Source organism: Lissotriton helveticus, chromosome 1_1 (genome assembly GCF_964261635.1).
Source record: "Lissotriton helveticus chromosome 1_1, aLisHel1.1, whole genome shotgun sequence".
Taxonomy (NCBI): Eukaryota; Metazoa; Chordata; class Amphibia; order Caudata; family Salamandridae; genus Lissotriton; species Lissotriton helveticus.
Window position 1 is genome coordinate 1,309,220,168 of NC_136057.1, and position 27,463 is coordinate 1,309,247,630.

Sequence of the window (27,463 nt, forward strand, 5' to 3'; positions counted from 1 at the left end):
GATGACATCTCATTTGACATCAATGACCACATCACTGATGATATCATTCATGTGACAATACAATGCATCTCCTCACATTTTAATATTACCTCTGTTTCACCCAGTGTTAAATACAGAGTATAATTTTTGAAACCATTGACACACCAATACTAGTTACTACATACGCACTCACTGATTCCTACGTCTACACACACATTCACTCATTCACCCATACAATCATTCATACATACAATCACTCATCTTTACAACACTATCATATGCACTCATACACCTATACAGACACTCACACTCTGCCACTCATCCATGGAGTTACTCACACACCTAGTCAGTCCTGTAAAGAATCAATCACACTTCCATTTTCTTGTCTATACAGTTAAACATAGAGCACCTTACATTTTCAAACATATACTAACACATACTTACTCTCTTATACAATCATTGATACAAGTACACATTGATCTGCACAGAGTCACACACCTCCCAGCCAGCCACACACACACTAAGTCTCCCATACAAATACTTGGACAATCAATCAATAACCCATATAGTTAATCATATAGCTACTGATCAACACATGCATCAGTTTACAGAACAACAGACATAATGATGCACAAATTAAGACAGTTTAGTCACTAACCCATGCACTCAGTGAGACACATTTAATCACTCACTCATACATTCAGTCATGCACCTACTAAATCCTTTGTCCAGACACTTATACTTCCACTCATTCTTCAATATGTAAGACACATTTTAACTTTACAGAAACATACAGTCACTGGATGTTGTCATCAGTGATGTCATCAGTGATGTCATTTGAGATGTCATCAGTGATGTCATCAGTGATGTCACTGACCATGTCATGAATGATGTAATATGTGACATCATCAGCAGTGGATTGCGGGTGCGCGATATATAGTTAGTGCAACTAACTATATATGGAATTTCAATGGTTTTGTGTGAGTAAAATAAGGTTTTTTAAATGCTAATTCCTAACTATATATGGTCTATAACCTATGGTTTTTTCAGTGAATATATATATATATATATTACCTACTGGCGGTCGCCAGTAGGTATATATAGTTAGGATTTTTTCTCTATGGGATTTTTGAAAATTCTATGTCTAATAACTTTGGCGTTTGTGGACGGAATTGGCTGAAATTTTCAGGAAAATGGAACATTTTGATTCTGAGCAGCCCCTGAAAATTTGGGGGGGGTTCGTCAAGGGGGGGCCGAGAAAAAAGGGGGGTCCCAAAACGCGTTTTTCCCATGTTAATTTCCATAGGGCGGTTGGCCTCACTTTTAGCCCGAACGGCTGAATGGATTTGCACGAAACTTGGCAAAATTGTAGGGACCGGTAGCCCGATGTGCCTTTGCTAGGTCTCAATATATGTGCTCCAGTGGATTTTGAGAAATTAACGTTCAAAAAAAGATATATATCTGTGACAGCGTCCCGGGTAGCGCTCCGTTTCGCGTACTTTTCGCGTTACGGAGCTTTGCGAAGTGAAGCTGTTTGGCTCTCCGGTGTCTGTAAACATTCCAAACAGTCCGTAGCGGCCGCCATCTTGTCTCTCGGTAGGATCGAGAGACAAGAGGAGGCCAAAGCGAAGGGGCAAATGACCATAAGGGGGCATAGTAGATCCTCCCTGACCCCCTAGGTTTGATGTGGAGGCTTTAAAAGGGCCCCGCGGGGCAAAAAAAAAAAAAAAATCGTTTTTTTTCGTTGGGTGCGCCCGGTACGCGTAACGGAAAGCGGACTGGGGAGTGTACTACAAGGAAACAAGAATGATTGACTTTTAACTTATTGTATGTTTATAGACTTTTTTTTTTTTTTTTTTTTTCTGCTGAGTGACGTCTCGGCCTATCTCCACGGGATGCAGTCCCTACCATCTCGTCGTTTAAGCCCAGGGGGACCGGTAGTGTGGGAGAGATAACGTCTGTTAACGTTCGATTCGAAGGGAATCAGGAAGTGTTGATAAACATTGTCTGCGCCATCTTGCCTTTTTTCAAATGCCACACTTTTGTCGTGCACGGCAGCCATTTTAGATGCCTTGACCAGACCCACTCTCTGCACGCTGTCGATCCTTAGCATGGCTCCCCACCCTCGCAAGCATCTCCCCCAGGCACTGGTCACCCCCGCTCTCTGTCTTATGCATGGGCAATAAACCTCCCCCCATCTGCGCTGCTCTTCCCTGAGAATCACACCCTGTGCCCGCCCGACACCTCCCTTACGCCCTATTCACTACCGCACCCTCTGACACTCCTCTTCCTCTGTGTCCGATTGTCCAGGCCGGTCCCAGGCTATCACCTAGCCCTGCAGATGTAGTTTATGGCCCCAGCTGTAAAGAATCACCCCTCTTCAAAGGAGTTACAGTAGATCAAGGCCCCCACCCGATGAGATCCGTCACACCACACGCGTTCCTACTATCTGAAAACCATCCTGTATTGTGATTGGGGAGGGGACCGAGCCTGAAGCGGAAGATTCCAGGGATGCCTCTTTGTACATCAAAGTTTTTACAATTATGTGTCACATTAAAAATATATAGCACTCCAACAAAGTAGTAGGATTATAAAACTTTAATAACTTATAAATATATACAACGCAACAAAAACAGTAAATACATTTAAACATTTTTTTGAAAAAAGAAGCAACAATGGTCAGTAGCTGTGTTTTGTGCGAATAGTCCCAAGGCAGCACAACGTGCTGAGTTCTGGACGGCACCCAGGTGATGTTACCTGGGTGCTGCACTGGTTTTTGGTATCCTACAATGCAGCTCCGAAAAACGGCGTGGGGCGTCCCGGGGGGTGCGGGGGGAGGCCTCGTCAGTAGCGGTCTGTTGTGCGAATAGTCCCAAGGCAGCAGAACGCGCTGAGATGTGGATGGCACCCAGGTGATGTCCAGTAAGTTGCCGCACTGGTTTTGGTATCCTACAATGCTGCTCCGAATAACGGCGTGGGGCGCCCCGGGGGGGGGGGGTGAGGCGGCGTGAACGGGCCTCCCCAGGTGGAGGCTCGTCTGCTGTAGTGGGGCGCCCCTTTACCGTTTCAGTTGCCATTCCGCCCGCTTTTGGTACACTGTGCCAAAATCCGCCATTCAGCTGAGTTGCGCCCACTCTTGCGGTGCAGCGATAGGCGACTGCCACAGGACTCTCAAAATGGCGGCAGGCTCTTTCCTTTTTGGGCCTGGTCCACTGAAATGGCCCTGGGACACCTTGGAACTCGGACGCTTGTCTGCTAGGTCTTGGACCCCATTCTCGGAAGCGTCCCCTCAGCCTTGAAGATTCTACAAAAGTCTTGGGGGCCCCCGACTCCTGCAGGCTTCCGGTGGGGAGCGGCTGCCATGATTGCTCGCGGAATGACCACGACGGAGCTACGAGATGGTGGTGCTTTCATGCTGACGCCAGCTTCAGTCTGAAACATCCAGAAACAAGGTGGGGCTTTCATCGTTTGGGAAAAAAAAATGTTTTAATCCAATGAAAAGTGTTATTTTTAGGTCATGTGATCAAACCTTCCATCATTAGGAAACCAAAAGTAAAATGAACCAATGAAAAGTTTTATAAACAAGTCACATGACCTGTTATGCGGCATAGGGCTATAAAAAGCGTAGAAAATCCGTTGGCACGTGAGGCGGCGTCAGTAGCGGACCGATGTGCGAATAGGCCGAAGGCAGCACAACGCGCCAAGATCCGGATGGCACCGAGATGGTGTCCAGCAAGTTGCCGCACTGGTGTGGCCATCCTACAATGCTGCGCCGAAAGTCGGCGTGGGGCGCCCCGTTGGCCTGTGAGTTCGCGTCAGTCAGTGGGGGCTGTTTGAGGATCTGACTGCATTGGAAAGCAATGTGATGCTGTGCGTCGCCCCCAAGATGGAGGTTCCTGGGCTGCAGTGGGGCACCCCTTGGTGTTTCACTCGCTATGCAGCTGAGTTGCGTGCGCACTTGCGGCGAATAGGCCGAAGGCAGCACAACGCGCCGAGATCTGGATGGCACCGAGGTGGTGTCCAGCAAGTTGCCGCACTGGTGTGGCCATCCTACAATGCTGCGCCGAAAGTCGGCGTGGGGTGCCCCGTTGGCCTGTGAGGTGGCGTCAGTAGCGGACCGATGTGCGAATAGGCCGAAGGCAGCACAAGGCGCCAAGATCCGGATGGCACCGAGGTGGTGTCATAGTTGAGAGTTCTGAGCAGCGCTTGTAACACTGTCTGAAGCTTATTTGCACCTGCTGCAGCTTCACTATTGCCCTGGTGTGGCCTAAGATCGCCCATGACATAGGCGGCCGCCTCCCGGGGTCCGGCGGAACTTTTTTCCTTTTCCTTTGTGCATCTTGTCCCACAATCCGTTTGACCTGAAGACACGACCAGGTGCCTGAATGTGTGCAGGGGGACGCTATTGATTGAATCAAAATGGCGGCTTCACACAAAGCTGACTCAAGCGTTGCTGCTGATGCTATACAGACAAAAACTGGTTTTCAGTTTGTACATTCTTCAGGATTTTTCCATCCAAGGCTGGTTGAGAGTTTGTAGAACAATGGCTTCAGATTTTCAACATACTACTCTTCAACATTCTTCCTAAATGTAACAATGTGAGACTCACTAGGAGAACGGTGTAGTGAGGGCCACAAACGGCTGTTTATCTTTCCTTTCAAAATGCTGCCAACAATATTTTCGGAATGGAAGATACCACAAGGCGCTGAGATTCGGTTGGCACCGAGGTGGTGTCCAGCAAGTTGCCGCACTGGTGTGGCCATCCTACAATGCTGCGCCGAAAGTCGGCGTGGGGTGCCCGAAGGGGGGGGGAGAGGCGGCGCAAACGAGCCTCTCCCGCTTCTCCATGTGGAGGCACTTCATCTGCAGTGGGGCGCCGAGATCCGGATGGCACCGAGGTGGTGTCTAGCAAGTTGCCGCACTGGTGTGGCCATCCTACAATGCTGCGCCGAAAGACGGCGTGGGGTGCCCGAAGGGGGGGGGGGGAGGCGGCGCAAACGAGCCTCTCCCGCCTCTCCAGGTTGAGGCACTTCATCTGCAGTGGAGCGCCGTCTAGCTGAGTTTCGCCCGCTCTTGCTGCTACAGCGACAGGCGGCTGCAACAGGACTCTCAAAATGGCGGCCTGTTCTTTGGATTTGGGCCTGGTCCACTAAAATGGCCCTGGGACACCTTAGAACTCGGACGCTCAAATTTTTTTTCCTTTCCTCTACATGCAAAAAAGGTAAATGCCCGGTACGTTACCTGCCTCATCTGCCACGATGTACTCTCCAGAGGAACCGAAAAAAAATATAGTTATGGTAATTATACCATGCATCGTCATATGGAGAGGTGGCACCGATTAATTATAGTGCTGCACAAAAGAGAGATTTGGAGGACAACCCCCGACCTGCCAGTACATTCACCAAAGAAGTGGCACTGACAGCATCAGAGGCAAGGGAAACGGTCCCAAATATTCAGAAGAACTTTGGAAAGATTAAAATGACATGTTTAGATTGTGGCAAATTAATTTCATGTGGACAGATGAGTGTTACTCTAATAAATACAGCATATGAACATCATCATAGTCGATGGTTGGTGGAGACATTTTGACTATATCCTGGACCTGCCCGTCCTCGCCCAAAATGGCGCCGGAATAAATGGGACTCGTAACTCCTTGTTGTGTACTGGTTGCACAACCTTGATATCACGAGATACGTATGCAGTTTTGAAGCACATGGCGGGCGGGGACGAGAATTGATTGAATATTTCGACATCCCTATTGATATTAAGTACTGATGTGTTATTGATTACTGTACTATTGAAAGTTCGAATTAACGTCACCCATGGTACTTGCCCGCAAATGTATATCTAGATAATTTTATTGTAACTGGCCCTGTCGTATTTTAATTATAAAATGTACGTCCACCGATTCCGCAACTGTTAGACACCTTAGTTCTTGCAACCTAATGGCCCGCCCGTTACGTTCCTCTACAGTGTAAATGTCTCCTCATCATATACGATTACAGTTTGCTCCGTGGCCGGCCCACGTGGTTATAGGCCCGTATTTGTATACTGACATTTTCACAATAAAGGTTTTTAAAAGAAAACATGGTAGTAGTATTTACATTGGTAAAGTTTTTAATAATAGTCACTGTTTTCGAATCAGTAAAAGGCAAGTGAAATAAAGCAGTCCAATTACATGAAGGGTAAAAGGTATAATACGCAGGAACGCAGTAAAGATAAATGGTCAAGGGCTGTTGTGTTTTCTACTCCTGCAACATAAAGTGATCGATAAGAATCTGATATTCAGGCGTATCGGCGACTAAGACAGCAGGCCGAGCCTCTTTTGCTCAACGGCTCCGTCATGGGACGAAGAAACGCCCTTTTTCTCGAAAAAGGAATATATTTTACTTGCAGGACAGTTGTAAATTTTCCGGGAAAGTACATTAGCCTGGAACATTATAACATATATGTTTAAGAAAAAATAATGTTCGAAAGTAATAAAAAGCGTAATTTTTAGGTCATATGACCAAGCCTTTCATCATTAGAATAAGAAAAGTAAAATGAACCAATGAAAAGTTTTATTAACAAGTCACATGACCTGTTATGCTTACGTTACGCGCTGCGCGCCGCGCCCCGGATCGCTTCTGGGAAGCTGCGCTTCGCGCACCGGAGCACTTCCGGATGCGCTAACGCGGCGCGTCATATGACGCATTACGCGACAACGCAGGTCCAGAATATAGTCAAAATGTCTCCACCAACCAGCGGTCGGAACACAACCCCTTTCAGCAGGCTAAATAATTCTGTTAAATGACAACAGAAGGGACAGGCAACAAGAACCATCAGTCAAAGAGGGGAGGGCAAGTTCTTCTCTACCGGGTCACGTTGGGGCGCTACCGGAACTGATCGAATTGGTAGTCTACAGTGTTTCTGGATGTTTCAGACTGAAGCTGGCGTCAGCATGAGAGCACCACCATCTCGTAGCTCCGTCGTGGCCATTCCACGAGCAATCATGGCAGCCGCTCCCCACCAGAAGCCTGCGGGAGTCGGGGGCCCCCAAGACTTTTGTAGAATCTTCAAGGCTGAGGGGACGCTTTCGAGAATGGGGCCCAAGCCCTAGCAGACAAGCGTCCGAGTTCCAAGGTGTCGCAGGGCCATTTGAGTGGACCACGCCCAAATCTGAAGAGCCTGCCGCCATTTTGAGAGTCCTGTGGCAGCCGCCTATCGCTGCACCACAAGAGCGGGAGCAACTCAACTACATGGTGAGCGAGACGCTGTAGTCGCAAGGGCGGGCGGTAAACAGCTGAATGGCGGAAGAGGCACAGTGTAGCAAAAGCGGGCGGAATGGCAAGTGAAACGGTAAAGGGGCGCCCCACTACAGCGTGTCTTTAGGTCAAACGGATTGTGGGACAAGGTCAAGAATGGAAGAGTCACCAAAAGGCAAAAAGTTCCGCTTGACCCCGGGAGCCGGCCACCTATGTCGGGGGCGATCTCAGGCCACACCAGGGCAACACGACTTGGGGAGGGGGCCGGAGCCAAGCGCCCCCTCCGAGTCCACGCCATCACACCGTCCCTCGGGGGCCTCCGTCAAGCGGTTCAGGGAGGCACCGCATCACATTGTTTTCAAATGCAGTCACGTCCTCAAACAGCCCCCACTTACATTGAGAATAGTGAAGCTGTAGCAGGTGCAAATAAGCTTCAGACAGTCTAACAAGCACTCCTCAAAACTTTGAACTATCAGAGTGCATGAGTTTCAAGCTCGATCGATTGAGCTAGCCGGATCGGGCAACAAAAAGTATAAAATAGTTATGTAAATAGTTATTTAATAAAATGTTTTACCCTGTTACTTTGCTGGTGTGTTGTATATATTTGTAATATTTGCATAGAGTTTATCGTTATTTTGGGCGGGGTGGGTGGCGGAGCCGAGCTGTCTTGCAGCCATCATGGTGTGGAGCTCAGTTCATCTCACTAGTTTCGTATTTCTCATGAGGGGTTGTTCCTAATGTTTCTATTTTAGCGAGGTCAAAAAGAGATCCCATTAGTGGCCTACTGATTTTGCTCGATTCCTTTTGTTTTTTTACACGATTTTTCACTATCTGCAAAGACTAAACAGAGTATTGCGACTCTGTGCTTGTTTGTAAATAGAGAATGAACCAAAGAGAACCAATTCTAAAACAGTAAATGCTTGGATAACAATCAATCAAATGGAGAGAGAAGCAGGCACGACGGATTACAACGGGGGCAAAGGCCTGCGTTAACTACCCTTCACTATCTGCAAAGAGAGAGTACTCCTAATAGAAATGAGGGGGGGGCAGCATTCAAAGCAGATCAGTGTGCATAAACACGAAAATGTTTTTACTTACCACGTACTTGACATTCGACAGCTTATGATATTTGCTATTAAAAAACCATTGAAATTCACTGAAAAAACCATAGGTTATAGACCATATATAGTTAGGAATTAGCATTTACAAAACCTTGAAAATTCACTGAAAAAACCATAGGTTATAGACCATATATAGTTAGGAATTAGCATTTACAAAACCTTGAAAATTCACTGAAAAACCATAGGTTATAGACCATATATAGTTAGGAATTAGCATTTAAAAAACCTTATTTTACTCACACAAAACCATTGAAATTCCATATATAGTTAGTTGCACTAACTATATATCGCGCACCCGCAATCCACTGCTGATGATGTCACATATTACATCATTCATGACATGGTCAGTGACATCACTGATGACATCACTGATGACATCTCAAATGACATCACTGATGACATCACTGATGACATCTCATTTGACATCAATGACCACATCACTGATGATATCATTCATGTGCCAATACAATGCATCTCCTCACATTTTAATATAACCTCTGTTTCACCCAGTGTTAAATACAGAGTATAATTTTTGAAACCATTGACACACCAATACTAGTTACTACATACGCACTCACTGATTCCTACGGCTACACACACATTCACTCATTCACCCATACAATCATTCATACATACAATCACTCATCTTTACAACACTATCATATGCACTCATACACCTATACAGACACTCACACTCTGCCGCTCATCCATGGAGTTACTCACACACCTAGTCAGTCCTGTAAAGAATCAATCACACTTCCATTTTCTTGTCTATACAGTTAAACATAGAGCACCTTACATTTTCAAACATATACTAACACATACTTACTCTCTTATACAATCATTGATACAAGTACACATTGATCTGCACAGAGTCACACACCTCCCAGCCAGCCACACACACACTCAGTCTCCCATACAAATACTTGGACAATCAATCAATAACCCATATAGTTAATCATATAGCTACTGATCAACACATGCATCAGTTTACAGAACAACAGACATAATGATGCACAAATTAAGACAGTTTAGTCACTAACCCATGCACTCAGTGAGACACATTTAATCACTCACTCATACATTCAGTCATGCACCTACTAAATCCTTTGTCCAGACACTTATACTTCCACTCATTCTTCAATATGTAAGACACATTTTAACTTTACAGAAACATACAGTCACTGGATGTTGTCATCAGTGATGTCATCAGTGATGTCATTTGAGATGTCATCAGTGATGTCATCAGTGATGTCACTGCCCATGTCATGAATGATGTAATATGTGACATCATCAGCAGTGGATTGCGGGTGCGCGATATATAGTTAGTGCAACTAACTATATATGGAATTTCAATGGTTTTGTGTGAGTAAAATAAGGTTTTTTAAATGCTAATTCCTAATATGGGGCCGATTAGGATGGAGGATTTTCCGCCTCCTCCGGGCCGGCGGAAGCCACCTCCGGCCCGGAGGAGGCGGAAAATCCTCTGCGGAGTCACCAAAGACCCACCGCCGCATTATGATGGCTGGTGGGTCTTGGTTTCTGTCCGCTGCTTTTCCGCCGCTGTCGGATTACAACCGCGGCGGAAAAGCTCTCATTTGGCTGGCAGTGTCTATCAGACACCGCCAGCTAAATTAGGAAACATTTGTAAACATGCTTTTCCGCGGCGGTTTTTCCGCCGTGGAAAAGCATGTGTACTTTTGATTTTGGGGGCCCGTTGCGGGCCCCCAGGGTGTGGACGGGTGGGGGGTGCACATGGGGGGTACCTATGGTACCCCCCAGTATTTACATGCACAAAGCGGCAGGCACCGCGCGGTGCCTGCCGCTTTGTGCATGTAAATGTAAAACATGCACTTTTAACATTGCGGCGGGTGCTGCTTGAAGCAGCACCCGCCGCAATGTTAAATATCCAGGATGTGACCGCCAGGGTGGCGTTCACATCCTAATTTGCACGGAGGGACCGCCGCAGCCCATGCGGACGGTCCCTCCACCTCTCGGATGGCGGACGGACGCAAGTCCGTCCGCCATCCTAATCGGCCCCTTTATATGGTCTATAACCTATGGTTTTTTCAGTGAATTTTCAAGGTTTTGTAAATGCTAATTCCTAACTATATATGGTCTATAACCTATGGTTTTTTCAGTGAATTTTCAAGGTTTTGTAAATGCTAATTCCTAACTATATATGGTCTATAACCTATGGTTTTTTCAGTGAATATATATATATATATATATATATATTCCACTCCAAACCTCCTATTTGCATTTATAGAAGGAAAATGAAGCCGTGTGCGGTTTCAAGACAATTTATTCGTAACCACTCGTCAAACGCGCTTCAAGTGCGTTGCACCCTTGTTCACTGACAAGGAGATTTAAAATTTGCGACCATTTTAACACAATTCACACGTGATTAAAAAAAAAAAACTACAAAAATAGTGCATTAGTGAAAAGATCTGTAGTTTGTGTTATTGTTAGTACATTGAAGTTGACATTATGAACGCCTTTGACTTATGTCAGATACTAATTTGATCTCACATTTCCTCACAATTAATACATAATGTATACAAAACTCCTCATGTTTTGCGCAATTTTTACACATTTTATCACTTGATAGTAATATGCAAAATTCCGCCCCAGTGGGCAATTACTCTTTGGCGTTCTTTCTATTATGCCCCAGTGGGTTTATGCCAACCTCCTTTCTTACAATAAAAACTACAAACCGCTTCCGTGGGGTCGAAAGCTGACGAAGCAACTCTCGTCTGGTGGCTATAATGAATGTAATGAATACACGGAAGGTGACACAATATATATATATATATATATATATATATATATATATATATATAACCTACTGGCGATTGTTTTCCATAGGGAAATCGCAACATTCTATTGGGAATAACTTTGGCGCCGGTTGAGGAACCTTCCTGAAATTTTCCTTAACTTTGCCTCGCGGCGCTCCGCTCCTTCCCTGAAAGTTTGGGGGGGATTTGTCAAGTGGGGGCCGAGATAAAAGGGGGGTCCCAAAACGTGTTTTCCCCATGTTAATTTCCATAGGGCTGTTGGACTCACTTTTAGCCCGAACGGCTGAATGGTTTTCCACCAAACTTGGCAAAATTGTAGGGACTGGTAGCCCGATGTGCCTTTGCTATGTCTCAAGATATGTGCTCCAGTGGTTTTTACGAAAATTAACTTTGAAAAAATATATATTGGGCTACATTGGGCTATATATATGGTAGAGCCCAAATGTAGCCCAATGTAGCCCAATGTAGCCCAAAGATGGCCACCAGAGACAAAAAAAACAAATGTAGCCCAAATATCAGCCAGATGTAGCCCAACTATAGCCCAATGACAGAATGTCCCAGAGTGTTCTAAAGAACAACTAGAGCGCTAACAGTCTTACTTATGACAAAGGTATGGCACACCTGAAGTCATCTTGATTGGAATAAAGTGTTAACACTTAAAACATTTAATTTGCAAAGGAACAAAATGAGGGGGTTCATTTTGCCATAGAAATTATGATTAGTGCTGAAGAAAGAAAAATTAGGGCACATTTTCAGTGACTTCTCAAATCCTCTTATATTTCATTAAAAAAATTCTGATATGCAGTCTCCCAAGATGGCCACCAGAGACAAAAGAGCCCAAATGTAGCCCAAATATCAGCCAGATGTAGCCCAACTATAGCCCAAATGACAGAATGTCCCAGAGTGTTCTAAAGAACAACTAGAACGCTAACAGTCTTACTTATGACAAAAGTATGGCACACCTGAAGTCATCTTGATTGGAATAATGTGGTAACACTTAATACATTTAATTTGAAAAGGAACAAAATGAGGGGTTTCATTTTGCCATAGAAATTTTATATATATATATATTCACTGAAAAAACCATAGGTTACACACCAGTTATAGTTAGGAATTAGCATTTAAAAAACCTTTGAAATTCACTGAAAAAACCATAGGTTTCACACCAGTTATAGTTAGTTGGAAATTTTACTCGCATAAAACCATTGAAATTCCCACGTTATAGTTAGTTGGACTCACTATAACTTGCACGTCTGCAATGCACTGCTGATGACGTCACATATTACATCACTCATGCATATATTTAAATATTTAGACATTACTCGCTAATATATGTATTCACTAAGATACACTTAATAAGCCAGTTAACCAATCAATTTTTTTTTAAAACACTGAAAAAACCATAGGTTTCAGGCCTTATATAGTTAGGAATTAGCATTTAAAAAACCTTTGAAATTCACTGAAAAAACATAGGTTTCAGGCCTTATATAGTTAGGAATCAGCATTTAAAAACCCTTTGAAATTCACTGAAAAAACCATAGGTTTCAGGCCTTATATAGTTAGGAATTAGCATTTAAAAAAACCTTTGAAATTCACTGAAAAAAACATAGGTTTCAGGAGTTATATAGTTAGGAATTAGTTTTTAAAAAACCTTTGAAATTCACTCAAAAAACTATGTTTTAGTGTTGTTATAGTTAGCTGGACATTTTACTCATACAAAACCAATGAAATTGCTCCTATATAGTTAGTTGTACTAACTATATTTCGCGCACCCGCAATCCACTGCTGATGATGTCGCATATTAGATCATTCATGACATGGTCAGTGACATTACTGATGACATCTCAAATGACATCACTGATGACATCATCCACGTGACAATCACATACACCTTTTCATACACTATTACAATTTTTCATTACTGTTTGTAAAATACAGAGTATCATATTTAAATCCATTGTCACAGCAATACAAGTATCTAAAAATCCACTCAGTGATTCATAGATGTATACACACATCTAATCACTTACCTATGGATTCACTCATACATGCTGTTAATGAACAATAGAACACTATCAAAAATACTTATACATCTATATCGACATTAAACAACAGCACGCATCCTATTCACATATGAAGTCATCCTACTCACTTATGCAAACAATGGATCATACTTACATATTTATTTAGCAAAACACTTATACAAACACCACTTCTTCTATTCATTTAGATAGTAAGTCATACTTAGTGAATTATAAAATCATTATTACAAGTATACAGTTATCCATACAGTCACTCACACAATCATTGTGTCTTATGTATACTTATTTATATACAACAACTGACACATACACTGCCTTTTATTTTTCTAGTTTGTTGGACCTGTACCTTTGAGAAATATATTTGCTCATCACCACACCCATAAAGAGATTCCCTCACCCAAACTGTTAGAACATGTAGTTTTAACTTCATATATCTACTGAATCAACTATTCACACATCTTTGTTCAGTCACACACCCCCCACCGAACCACACACACTTTCACACTCCCATACAAATACTCAGTTAACTAATCAATAACTAATATAGACTGTCACATAGCTAGTAACCAACTGTAGAATCAGTTTACACAACAACTGACAAAGTGATACAGATATTCACACAGTTTAGACACTATCCACTATATTTAGTGAGACATTATAAATTGGTCAAGTAAACAGTCAATTACACTGCTACTAAATCCTCCATCCAAATATTTATTTATATATATCCACTCATTCTTCAATGTAAATTGCTATATATATAATGCATATTTAAATAACGAAGCAAACCACATTCACTGGATGATGTCATCAGTGATGTCATCAGTGATGTCATTTGAGATGTCATCAGTGATGTCACTGACCATGTCATGAATGATCTAATATGTGACATCATCAGCAGTGGATTGCGGGTGCGCGAAATATAGTTAGTACAACTAACTATGTAGGAGCAATTTTATTGGTTTTGAATGAGTAAAATGTCCAGCTAACTATAACACCACTAAAACTTATAGTTTTTTCAGTGAATTTCAAAGGTTTTTTAAAAACGAATTCCTAACTATATAACTCCTGAAACCTACGGTTTTTTCAGTGAATATATATATATATATATATATATATATATATATATATATATATATATATATATATATATATATATATATATATATATATATATATATATATATATATATATTCACTGAAAAAACCGTAGGTTTCAGGAGTTATATAGTTAGGAATTCGTTTTTAAAAAACCTTTGAAATTCACTGAAAAAACTATAAGTTTTAGTGGTATATATATATATATATATATATATATATGCCCTGCAGGCTGTTTTCTCTTTCTTATTGCAAATTAATAAACATTTGTTACAAAAACAAATGACTGCCACTCATAGATGCACATGCAGCTCAGCATCAATATTGTGTCCCCAGGTTTCTATTGCCCCTACGTAGATGGGCTTTAATATGGTTTATGCCATAATATTGCAAAGATGTTAAGTTGCCTTGGTGCATTGCAAGAAGTGCTTTGCCATGGGGTACGCTTGATCCTGATGTTTGATAGCCCTGATGTGCTGCAAAATCCTCAGTCTTACCCTGTTAATAGTGCTGCCCACGTAAAGCATACCACAACCGCATTTCAGTGCATAGACCACAAACTCTGTTTCACACATGATCAATTCCCTGATCCTACATGTCCTGCCCTTGAAGGTCTTGTACTCTGTGCAGTTCATTCCAAATAAACAGGCCTTTCAGGTGGCACATTTTTCTAAAACCCAGATTCCTGCTGGTCAACCAATCAGGCTCTTGATGATACATGGATCTGGTTAGCATATCACCCAAGGATGGTGCCTTCCGAAAGGTTATCTTGGGGTGCTGACCTATTATATCTTTCAAATGCTATTCATGCTTGAAAATGCACTGATTCCTGTTGATCAGGGAACAGATGGAGCCATATTCCATGTTGTAACCCATGAAAAAATGTGTCACTTGATCCTGGTCCCTCAAGACCCCTCTTGCGGTTGTGAATTTAGCCTGAGTGTTCAGCAACTGCTCCCTGTTTTTGGTTTGGACTCTCTGCTTAGCTTCTCTGAGAACTCATGTTTGATGGCCCCTTTCAAAGAACCGAGTAATCCTGATCCTGGCTTCCATTTTGAATAATTCATCAATTGAGCAGATCCTGCGTGCCCTAAGTAACTGACTATACGGTATACTCCATTTTAGTGAGCTCAGATGGTCACTATTGCCATGCAGAATGGAATTGCAGGCGGCCTTTTTCCGGAAATCGGTAGTTTGAATGGAGAACCCCACCGCTTGTAGTATTACATCCAGAAAATTAATTTCCTGTGTGCTCCAATTGGCAGTTAATTGCATACTGTAAGGATTAGCATTTAAATTGGCAATGTCCGGTCCCCCACAGATGCAGTGGCATCATTGGCGTGAGGGTCTGTAGATTGTCTCTGGGAGGGGAAACAGTGGTGAATGATATATATAAATATATATATATCTATATATATATATATATATCTATATATATATATATATATATATATATATATATATATATATATATATATATATAGATATATATATATATACACACACATTCATACATACATATATATATATATTCACTGAAAAAACCTTAGGTTTCAGACATGTTATAGTTGGGAATTAGCTTTTAAAAAAACCTTAGAAATTTATTGAAAAAAACACTCGTACAAAACCATTGAAATTCCTCCGTTATGGTTAGTTCTACTAACTATAACTCGCGCGCCCGCAATCCACTGCTGATGTCACATATTACATCATTCATGACATGGTCAGTGACATCTCTGATGACATCACTGATGACATCTCAAATGACATCACTGATGACATCATCCATTGAATGTGGTTTGGTTCGTTATTTAAATATGTATAGCAATCTGCATTAAAGAATGAGTGGATATATAAATATCTGGATGGAGGATTTAGTAGCAGTGTGATTGACTGTTTACTTGACTAATTTATAGTTTCTCGCTAAATATATTGGATAGTGACTGAACTGTACGAATATCTGTATCACTATGTCAGTTGTTGTGTAAACTGCTGCACCAGTTGGTAACTAGCTATGTGAAAGTCTATATTAGTTATTGATTAGTTAACTGAGTATTTGTATGGCAGAGTGAATGTGTGTGTGGTTCGGTGGGGGGTGTGTGACTGCCCAAAGATGTGTGAATAGTTGATTTCGTAGGTTTATGACGTTAAGACTACATGTTATAACAGTTTTTTGTGTGAGTAAATCTCTTTATGGGTGTGGTGATGAGCAAATATATCTCTCAATGGTACATGTCCAACAAACCAGAAAAATAAAAGACAGTGTATGTGACAGTTGCTGTATATAAATAAGTATACATAAGAGTCAGTGATTGTATGAGTGACTTTATGGATAACTGTATACTTGAATTAGTGAATTTATAACACACTAAGTATGAGTTACTATCTATATGAATAACTGAAGTAGTGTTTGTATAAGTGTGTAGCTGAGTATATGTAAGTATGATCCATTGTTTGCATAAGTGAGTAGGATGACTGCATAAGTTAATAGGTTGTGTGCTGGTGTGTAATGTCGATATAGGTGTATAAGTATATTTGATAGTGTTCTATTGATCATTGACAGCATGTATGAGTGAATCTATAGGTAAGTGATTAGATGTGTGTGTAGATCTAGGAATCATTGAGTGGGTTTTTAGAAACGTGTATTGGTGTGTCAATGGATTCAAATGTGGTATTCTGTATTTTACAGTGAGTGATGAAAGGTTATACTAGTGTATGATGAGGTGTATCTGATTTTCACGTGAATTATGTCATCAGTGACGTCATTTGAGATGTCATCAGTGATGTCATGAGTGATGTCACTGACTATGTCATGAGTGATATAATATGGGATATCATCATCAGTGAATTGCAGGGGCGCGAATTATAGTTAGCCCAACTAACTATAACAGACACAATTCTCAGGTTTTGTATGAGTGAAATGTCCAATTAACTGTGACATCCCTGAAACCGTTGGTTTTTGTCAGTGAATATTAAAGGTTTTTTAAATGCTAATTTGCAACTATAATGTTCCTGAAACCTGTGTGTTTTTTTCAGTGAATAGATAGATAGATAGATAGATAGATAGATAGATAGATAGACAGACAGACAGACAGACAGACAGACAGACAGACAGACAGACAGACAGACAGACAGACAGACAGACTGACAGACAGACAGACAGACAGACAGACAGACAGACAGACAGACAGACAGACAGACAGACAGACAGACAGACAGACAGACAGACAGACAGATAGATAGATAGATAGATAGATAGATAGATAGATAGATAGATAGATAGATAGATAGATAGATATTCCGGTGTCCTGCACATGAGCAGAGATAGTAATTGTTTGTGAACATAATAGCAAAGTTAATAATGTATTTGTTAGACCTGGCATCCTTGGTGTGGTTTCCTCTAACTTTTTGCATTCTAAACTCTAGTTTTGCTGACTTCATTTTTGCTGACTTTAGGATTGTGGGGACTTTACAACTGCTAAACAGTGCTAAACTGCATATGCTCTGTACTCTAAATATGGTAACATTGGCTTATCCACAATCAGCATATTTAATTTGGTCTGGCAAGTTAACCCACTTGCCAGTCCCAAACCTTCCCTTTTATTACATACTAGCTGTACCCGGCCACGCGTTGCTGTGGCTCAGTCTGGTTAAATGGAAGAGAAAGAAAATAGTAAGCGCACGTTTCTAATATGTTTAATTTCACAATGCTTGTGGGTACACAATATGTTTTTGTCACTATTGTCTTTATGCGTCCCTTGTAGTTGTTGCGCAGCAAGCAAATCGATAGGGTCTGTTCAGCCTTTCGATTAAAAACACACGCGTATTGTACACGCGCTTATTCGAATCCAACATTGTGTATATATTAAAACGCGCTAATGTTGCAAAGTGAACCAACTCCTCCCCGCTCCCTCCACCCACTTCCTGGTCTGCCATCCTGACACCAACTGTCCATCCTAATATATGTAGACTATTGTCTCTATACGTCCTTTCTTAATGCTACAAAGTGAACCAACTCCTCATCCCTCCACCCACTTCCCAGTCTGTCATCCTGACACCAACTGTCCATTCTAATATATGTAGACTATTGTCTCTTTGCTTACCTTGTAGTTGTTGCGCAGCAACCAAATCGATAGGGTCTGTTCGGTCTTTCGATTAAAAACACACGCGTATTGTACACTCGCGCATTCAAATCCAACGTTGTGTTTATATATATATATATATCAACACACACTAATGTTGCAAAGCAAACCAACTCCTCCTCCCTCCCTCCACCCACTTCCCGGTCTGCCATCCTGACACCAACTGTCCATCCTAATATATGTAGACTATTGTCTCTATGCGTCCTTTCTTAATGTTGCAAAGTTAACCAACTCCTCCCCCCTCCCTCCACCCACTTCCTGGTCTGCCATCCTGACACCAACTGTCCATCCTAATATATTTAGACTATTGTCTCTATGCGTCCTTTGTAGTTGTTGCACAGCAACCAAATCGATAGGGTCTGTTCGACCTTTCGATTAAAAACACGCGCGTATTAGACACGCGCGTATTCGAATCCAACATTGTGTATATATAAACACACTCTTAATTGAATCCAACGTTGTGTCAAAATTTCAAAGCAATCGGTGAAGAATTTTGGGAGATTTCAGATTTTGAACAAACGAACATTGACATTGTTATGTGTCTGTTCGGGCTTTCGATTAAAAACACGCACGTATTCGACACGCGCGTATTGGAATCCAAAATTGTGTATATAAAAACATGCGCGTATTCGAATCCAACGTTGTGTCAAAATTTCAAAGCAATTGCTGAAGAACTTTCGGAGATTAGCGATTTTGAACAAACGAACATTTACATTTTTATTTATATAAATAAATCTCCCCTAATGTAGTCCCTAGGCAACCCTATGGGCAGAGTGCAGTGTATTTAAAAAGTAGGCCATGTACTTTTAAGTTTTACCTGTCCTGGTAGTGAAAAACTGCTAAATGTGTGTGCAAGGCCTATCTCTCACATAGGCTAAGATTGGGATTGCTTTAAACTTCTTTTAAGTGTAATTTCCAATTGAGAGCAGATATACATTTGGAGTTTGGTGTCTCTGGACTAGCAATTTAAAATCACAATGTATGGTAAAGTTGGATTTTAAATTGTCAGTTTGAAAATGCCACTTTTATAAAGTTGCCATTTTCTTACTTTAACCATTCTTTGCTTCTTCCCTTCTCTGAATGCTCGTCTGAGTTGGGTGACAGCTGGGCATTATGCATTCCCTCTAGGCAGCCACACAAAGGGAGAAGGAGTGTGAGATTTGCATCCTGATGGCCCCTCACCAGGCTGATGGGCCTTCCCAAGGTAGGTAGGAGGGAGTACTTGACACTTGCTCCTGAATAGGGCTGTGCCTGTCCCCGCACAAAGACTTGCATATCCCCCTGTAGTGACTCTGGAGCCACTGCAGGTAAGGCAGGGACCTTGTGATCTTTAAAGGCCTCTTTGATGTCTCCCTCACTTCAAAGGCTCATATACTTATAAGTACTGTACACATGACACCACCAAATCAGAACTTTGCTGGAACCAAGGACATTCTGCCTGAAAGAAGAGCTGCTGTGTTGCAGGAAGAACTGCCACTTTGATAACTACTTTGCTGTTTTGGCCTGCTGATTGCTGTGCTGTAAGAGAGACTGACATTTTGCTATCTGCTCTGTTGTGTTGGCCTCCTATCTGCTGCTTCTTACCTGGGAGTGAGGGGACTGCATCTGCTGTCTTCATCCTTGAGCCCAAGTTTTTCCATGGGCTGGTTGACTTGCCTCCTGTTCTCTGAAGCCTCAGGGTCACAAAATATGTTTTGCAACTCTGCTGGTGCTGCCATCTGTGTGTCCTACTCTTGCCAGAAGTGGGTCCTGCAGCTTTTTTCTGCAGAAAAATCGACACATCCTCACCACTGCGTTGATCACTGTGCTGATCAGAACCGATGCAGTACCCTTCGATGCCGACGTACTGCCGATTTGAGGAAGTCCCTTGCACGGCTCGACAATGACGTATTGACCTGAGTGCCAGGTTCGACAATGACGCAGTGGCAGTCCTAGATCCCTACTGTAAGGCTTGACCACAAGTAGTAGTAGTACCAATCCAAAGCACTGCTGCGAGGCTCGATTTCGCAGCAAGTCTCTGACGTCTATACTTGCTTAATGCATAGGTACTTTTTCAGCAGGGCCTGAGTGGGCCCTGTATCCGGCATGCCCTCTATCGGGGTTGGCCCGAACTTTGGATTTAGCCCGGTCTAGCATGACCTCAAGTAACCTTTTAGCGCTATTGACTTCAAAGCACTGTTTTTGGATGTATTCTTTAAAAATTCATATCTAAAGATCTACTTATTGGATTTTTGTCATTGTGATCTTGATTTACTCAGATAAATAATCTCTATTTCTCTAAACTGGTGTGGAGTCTTTTTGTGGTGTTTTCAGTGTGTTACTGTAATGAAACTGAAGTGTGTGCAAGTACTTTACACGTTGCCTCTTAGGTTACGTCTGACTGCTGTGTGCCAAGCTACCAGAGGGTGAGCACAGGTTAATTTAGGTTGTGTATCCGTCTTACAATGACTAGGAGTGTGGCTCATGCTTGGACAGGGTGTATACTCTGCCAACCAGAAACCTCAATTTCTAACAGTATTGTTTAAGATATCTTTAAAAGAGAAAGTACAAATGTATGTTTTTCAGCATGACAAATATAAGTAAGATAGTATGAATGCAGTTTACTACACAAACTTTCTGATGGTCTCCTTACGACTGTAAAGATATTCAAAGAAATTCAAATCTGTTAACCTTTCTTTGATATTTTTCATTTCATATTATGAAAATTCCAATTCTAGGAGTTGCCAGCGATGAAAGTCTAAAATAAAGAGTCTCTACCCTAGTAAGTTATGTGCTTTAGTGGAAGAAACTTTCTATAGAATCCTGTTACTCTGTCTGCAAATACAAAATATTAGGATACTACTTCTGCAACCATTTATTGTAAAAATTAGATGACAATGATATCAATAGTACTCAGCTTGTTATGGAAGGTCTCACTTGCTATATAGATGCGTAGTAAAATCTTTGCATATACATTTTATTTTGGACTTTAAGAAAGGAAATGAGGTGTAACAGCTAAGAAACTAGTTAGCACCAGGAAATAAATTCTCTTTATCAGTAGCCAATCTGTTAGGATTTGGATAGTGTAAGGAAACAGGCTTTTTGAAGGTTTTCCCCTGCTTTTTGCCTCCATTTGGACGTCAATACTGATGGTTCTGACATTGAAAGTGCACTTGAGCCTGCAACCAGGCCCCAATTCCATTGCTTTCTCCCTAAAATATGATACATGTGAATTGGTAACCCCAATTGGCTAAAATGTTAATGCCCTCATAGGTCCCTGGTAGATGGTACCATTGATACTCAGGGCATGAGAGTTCAATGGGTCGCCAGGCCTGCAGCACTGATTGTGCCACCCTGAGTGACCCAAGTACACAGATGACTGCAGGCCTGCCATTGCAGACTGAGGGAGCAATGTCAACTGCTCAAACTCTACTTTCCCTCACCAGGAGTGGCAAGGTCACAGCATTATTTTTAATATATGACAGTCACCCCTAAGGTATTCCTTCTGAGCCCAGAAGGCAGGGTACATTATTTTAAGGGTGTAGGCATATAAGTGTAAGCTTATGTGTCCCTATAGTAGCCTCTTTCCATTAGAGGATACTATAATTATTCAGGGGCCCATAGGATTGCCCTCCTGGAACCAAAGATTCACTAGACATTAAGCCCGCTAAGGGCTCACCCAAAAGTAAATGGTCTAGTGCATTGTGGATAATGTAGACCTGACCTCCAGCATGTTTCAAGATGCCACTGTTTTCCACTGGACTCCAGGACATTGAAGTATCCGAAATCTGTGGTTGCTACAACCAAGGCTTGTTGGTGGCCAGTCCAGCTACCACTACCTTTACTCAACGCTACACTTCGAGGGCACTCCACAACACCTTAAACCTGATGCTCCAGTTGCCCCATTGTCAAGCTTTTGCACCCTTTGCTCAGCAGCGTTGTCCAAGCATCAACACCAGCACCAGCACCTGCGGCTCCTACGTTCAGCACCAGGGACTACCAGCATCACTCTACACCCGGGCCCTACAAGCCAGGTAAAATTCAAATGACCATCGGAGCCTGGTCCTGGGACCCATATCACCTTAACCCCCAGTGGTTTCCACTGGACTCGACTTGCAAGTGACCAAGTATCACTGGTGTGTTTTCCCATTGACCGCAATCATTTTGCAAGAGTTAATGTTCTGATTGATAAAATCCATAACTCCAGTTATACTCATCTGATTATCTTTGTTATGGTGTCTAAATTTATATAAATCTCTGCTTTATTTTTAGAAATTGGTATCGAATTTATTTTGAGTCGAGTCAATTACTTATCGTCCATGCCGGTACTCTGAAATGCTTAACCCCTTCCATGCTCATGACGAGCTCAGCTCGTCATGAGTCACAGTGGAGCTGTGCTCATGACGAGCTGAGCTCGTCATAACGGCCGCGGCCCTCCCACGCGCGGCTAATTTCCCGCCTGTGCAGGAGAATTAATCAGTGGGCTGGTCTGTGACGAGCCGAGCTCGTCATGAACATAGCTCCACTGTGAGTCATGTTGAGCTGAGCTCGTCACGAGCACAGCGGCACCGCGGACGCCCCCACACACCGTGGGGGAATTACCCCCGCAGAGAAGGGGTAAACTAATGTTCCTCTAGTAAAGCCTGACTGACTACTTTGTGCTACACTACCAGGATGGAGCGTGGGATCAAATAGTGTGAATCCAAAGCACATATTTGGGGAGATGAAGCCTAACTCGCCTCAATACATAATACAGCACTTTCCTACAGAGTGGCCTTACTTATAACAGAAAAATAATGGCTTCAAATGATTGTCATTCTGTTATTAACGCAAATGTTTATAGTCTGAATGTAAAGGCCTGCTATCAGATTTTGATTTCGGGTTAACAGGCACATGTATCAAGGTAGGATTTTGTGAGTCCTTAATTGCGATAATTAAGGAATCACAATTAAGGACTCGCAAAAGCCTATGCATGTAGGAATCGTTGTAAAAATAGTGATTCCTACACATTCCTTATTTGCGACTCGCAATTTGTGAGTCGCAAATAAGGAATGGCTTCCTACAGGCCCATAGGAATAAATGGGAAATTGCATGCGCAATTTGCGAGTACCAATAGGTCCTCACAAATTGCGCATGCAATTTCAGGGTGCAAGGGTGTCAAAAAGACACCCTGTTGCACCCCTGAAATTGATCTGTGCACATATTTGTTGTGCACACACATGCCCTAAGGGCATGTGGGTGCGCAACAAGAAACTTTGAAAAATGCACTTTAGTGCATTTTTCAAAGTTTTTGCAAATTACCATGAAGTTTAACTTCATGGTAATTTGCGCCCCCTATTAGCGAAATCGCTAATTTTGTTACTTTAATGCATTGCCTTTAAGGACTCTGAATTTGCGATTCCTTAAATGTAATCGCAATTTAAGTACTCGCAATTTAGAGATTACTTAAATCGCGATTCTTGCATTTGGGATGATGCATCCCAAATGAAAAAATACTAGTCGCAAAGAGGCAGATTCTGAGAATCTGCCCATTTGCGACCGATTTTTCTTTTGATGCATGTGCCTGTAAGTGTTTTGTAGGTAAGAATTTGCCTTTGAACACTTGCTCCTTTATTAATAGCCATATTTGAGATACAAATGTTATAAGAATGTTCACATTTCGTGACTACATATATAGTTTTATTAACCAAAAGAATCAGCAAGTGTTACGTTTGTATTTATTAAATGTACCATCTCTAAAACTGTTTCGCTAAACTGTTTCGCTTTTAAATAGGCAATATCTCTAAAATGTAAGAGCTTTAGTCATTTTAAAGCATGACATATTTAAACCACAAGGGAATGTGCTAAATCATATTGAAATGAGAACTATGCTACTGCTTGTACATTGTAGAAGTTCCTGCCTCTTCCTGTTGTAATTGTCTTCCCATTGCATATTGATGATAACCCCTCAGCAGAATGTTGTCAAGAAGGGAAAATATGCAAAGCTGTTAAGCTGATCTGCATTTGGCTGCAATTGAATGTCATGGTAACACACAATGCAGGGAATTCACACGGGACTGAGTAACGGTGTTCAACCGACAAGTTACAGACCCTTACTTAGTGGATGTTAGATACTACTGGGAGCCGGGGGGGGGGGTGCTAGTAACAAGGGGCCAATATGGCAGCACTGCAAAACCGTCCCCGAGTGACTAAACCGGCCAGCACGGGCACAAAACCGACCCACCCCTCCGGCCCACCAGGGAAACGCCCGGCGCCCGCTACGGCCAGTCCAGCCCTGCTACTAACCTTGGCTAACCGATTGAGGGTCTATGAGTAATATCCCTTAGCCACTTGATTGAGTGGTGGTGATGAATATGGGGGACGAATGACATACTTTTTTGTTGGGTGCAATTGTTTCTGACCACCTCACAAGCAGTCTAGAAAGAGTCATGTCTGACTGGCCTAGATCCATTACAGAGAGCACATGGTAGACTTTTGTATTGATGCGTCCTTCAGGGTTTGCTATGGGCTAGCCAAGAAAATGACAGAGTCCGTGTATCACCTGTGATTTGCTAATGCCCAGAATCTATCTCTTGCCGTCCCTCCTACAGGCGAGAAAAGTGATGCCTTTGCACTGCCTTGTCTATAGGTTCTCACTCTTCTTCGGCTTTTCTCCGATGTTTCTCCTCCTTCTTCCTTTGTGTCTCCTCCTATCGCACCCTTTTGGCTCTACCGCCTATCCCTCGTCTCCATCTCTCATCCGTTCCTACAGGCTCGTCTGTGTTTCTCCCCTCTATCTTTCTCCCTTTCGTTGTTGTCTCACTTTGCCTGCTTTTTTCCTGTCTTCTATTTCCTTCTTGCTGCTGGATCTGTCTTTCATGGCCCTCTGTTATTCCACCTATCCAAACCTCTCTCCATCTCACACCTTTCCCTCTCTTGTGCACCATATATCCCTGCTGCCTCTGTATAAGCCTATGGTCTCTTGTTCATCCTTATGTCTATCTCGCTTTCTCTCCCCTTCCTCCATCTTCTATCCCTTGTGGATGTCTTTTGCTCCATTCCTTCATTCTCTTTTCCATTCTCTCTCACTCTCTCGCTCTCTCCCCTCTCTCTCCTCTCTCTCCTCTCTCTCTCCTCTCTCTCCTCTCTCTCCTCTCTCTCTCCCTCTCTCTCTCTCTCTCTCTCTCTCCCCCTCTCCTCTTTTTCTGCTTGCCGTGCTCCCTCCGGCCAGCTTCAGTTATTACTCTCTTCCCCTAATAGTCTCTATTTTCCACCTCCATGCCCTCCTCGCTCTTGCACTCTCACCAGTTTCCCTTCTATCACTCTCTCCTTCCCATTTGTTTTTTCTTTCTCCCACCCAGCCAATCATGACCTCTCTCTAATTCTTTGCCACAAGCCCCATAATTTTAGTTTTGTTCTGAATTGCAAAACTCTCCAAAAAAAACACATTGCATTATCGACATCATCCACAGAATATTTAATCCTATGGAACTCTGGGCCATATTATCAAGAAAGGGCGATACATTATAGCCGCTTTTATCGGCAGGAAACTGCCGCTAAAGCGGTGATAATGGGCTTGATAATATGCCCTTGTGAATTCCCATAGAAGCCCAGGTTCTGGTGCTAACCTGGGCTTCTATGGGAATTCACAAGGGCATATTATCAAGCCCATTATCGCTGCTTTAGCGGCAGTTTCCTGCCGAAAAAAACGGCGATAATGTATCGCCCTTTCTTGATAATATGGCCCTCTATTCCTTTTACAGTCTGCAAATCTTCACCAGTTCCATGTTTCACTGTAGTCACTCAAGACACACAAGGCCCTGCATGGTGCTGGCTCCATATATTTTAGGAGTGGATTCAGATGTTACGCTCCCTCCAGAACTCTTCTGTCCACCTTTGCCAAGACTGTTAAGATCCCTAAATTCAAACTAACCAGCTGGGGTGGTAGAATTTTGATAGGCTGCACCACTACACTATGGAATAACCTTCCTCTAAAGTGGAAATCCTAGTCAAATGTACTGAAGTTTAGGGAGGATTTAAAAACCTGGTTATTTACCAACTAATATCATGCCACTGGAGCATCCTTAGGTACACTGCCGCGCTAAGACGCCTTATGGCATATTCACGCTTTAAAAGAATTAACATTAACATTAGTCAAATATATGAAGCAGAACAGAGTGGTGGTGTGGCACACCAAAGGGTTTGATATGTAATCCAATGGTACTACGCGATGAGCTTTTTCTTCGCTTTTTTGGGCGCCTCAGGAATGTATCTCTCCCGGCTAGTGAGAGAACAGATTGGAGACAATATCAATGGGGGCGTAGGAACATCCCACGCTGAATCTTGAGGAGCGCCAATGGGCCTTGGCCTCTAGATTGTCAAACGTTACTGCAGTTTAAAGTTGAATATATCTTTATTCCAATTATATCGTCATTGTAGTATATTTGAACATCATATAATCAATTGTAGATTAGTCATTGGAATCGACATTTGCGTTACAATCCTTTGAAATTCCCGTAGTTAATCCCAATGCATTTCGGGACATGGAGTCCCTTCATCAGGGGATCTAATGAGGAGATAAACATCGTATTAGGGCGGACACAAGGATAGGGCTCATCTAACACCCGTGGTATTAAAGAAATAAGAAAGTGAGTATGTCGCGTGAACCGAATCCAGTTACTTGTTATATGGTCCATTCAAAGTCAGGGTGATGTTAACATGCAGGTGGTTTAAAACATAAAAAACATAAAAAACATGGGCTACAAAGATCTGAAGTCGGGTGAAACGAAATAAAGTTAAAGTCTAACGGAAATCTCTGTGGAAAGCTCCAGTGATCGTGAAGGTAGACACACAGTTACAAACCAGGATGGAAACCGGGTGCACGAACCCACCCAAAATCGGAACCAATATGGTGAATAAACAAGGGTGCTCAAGGCGCAACGAATTCTGACGGACCCAAAAGTCCGGTGTAAAGTGCCTGCTGGGACTCACCAAAGGGTCGGGCGTGTAGTTAGTAATCTGGCGTTTCCGCGTTCTGCGAAACTAATGGCGTGTTGTGACGGTTAATAAAGTAAAAAACGG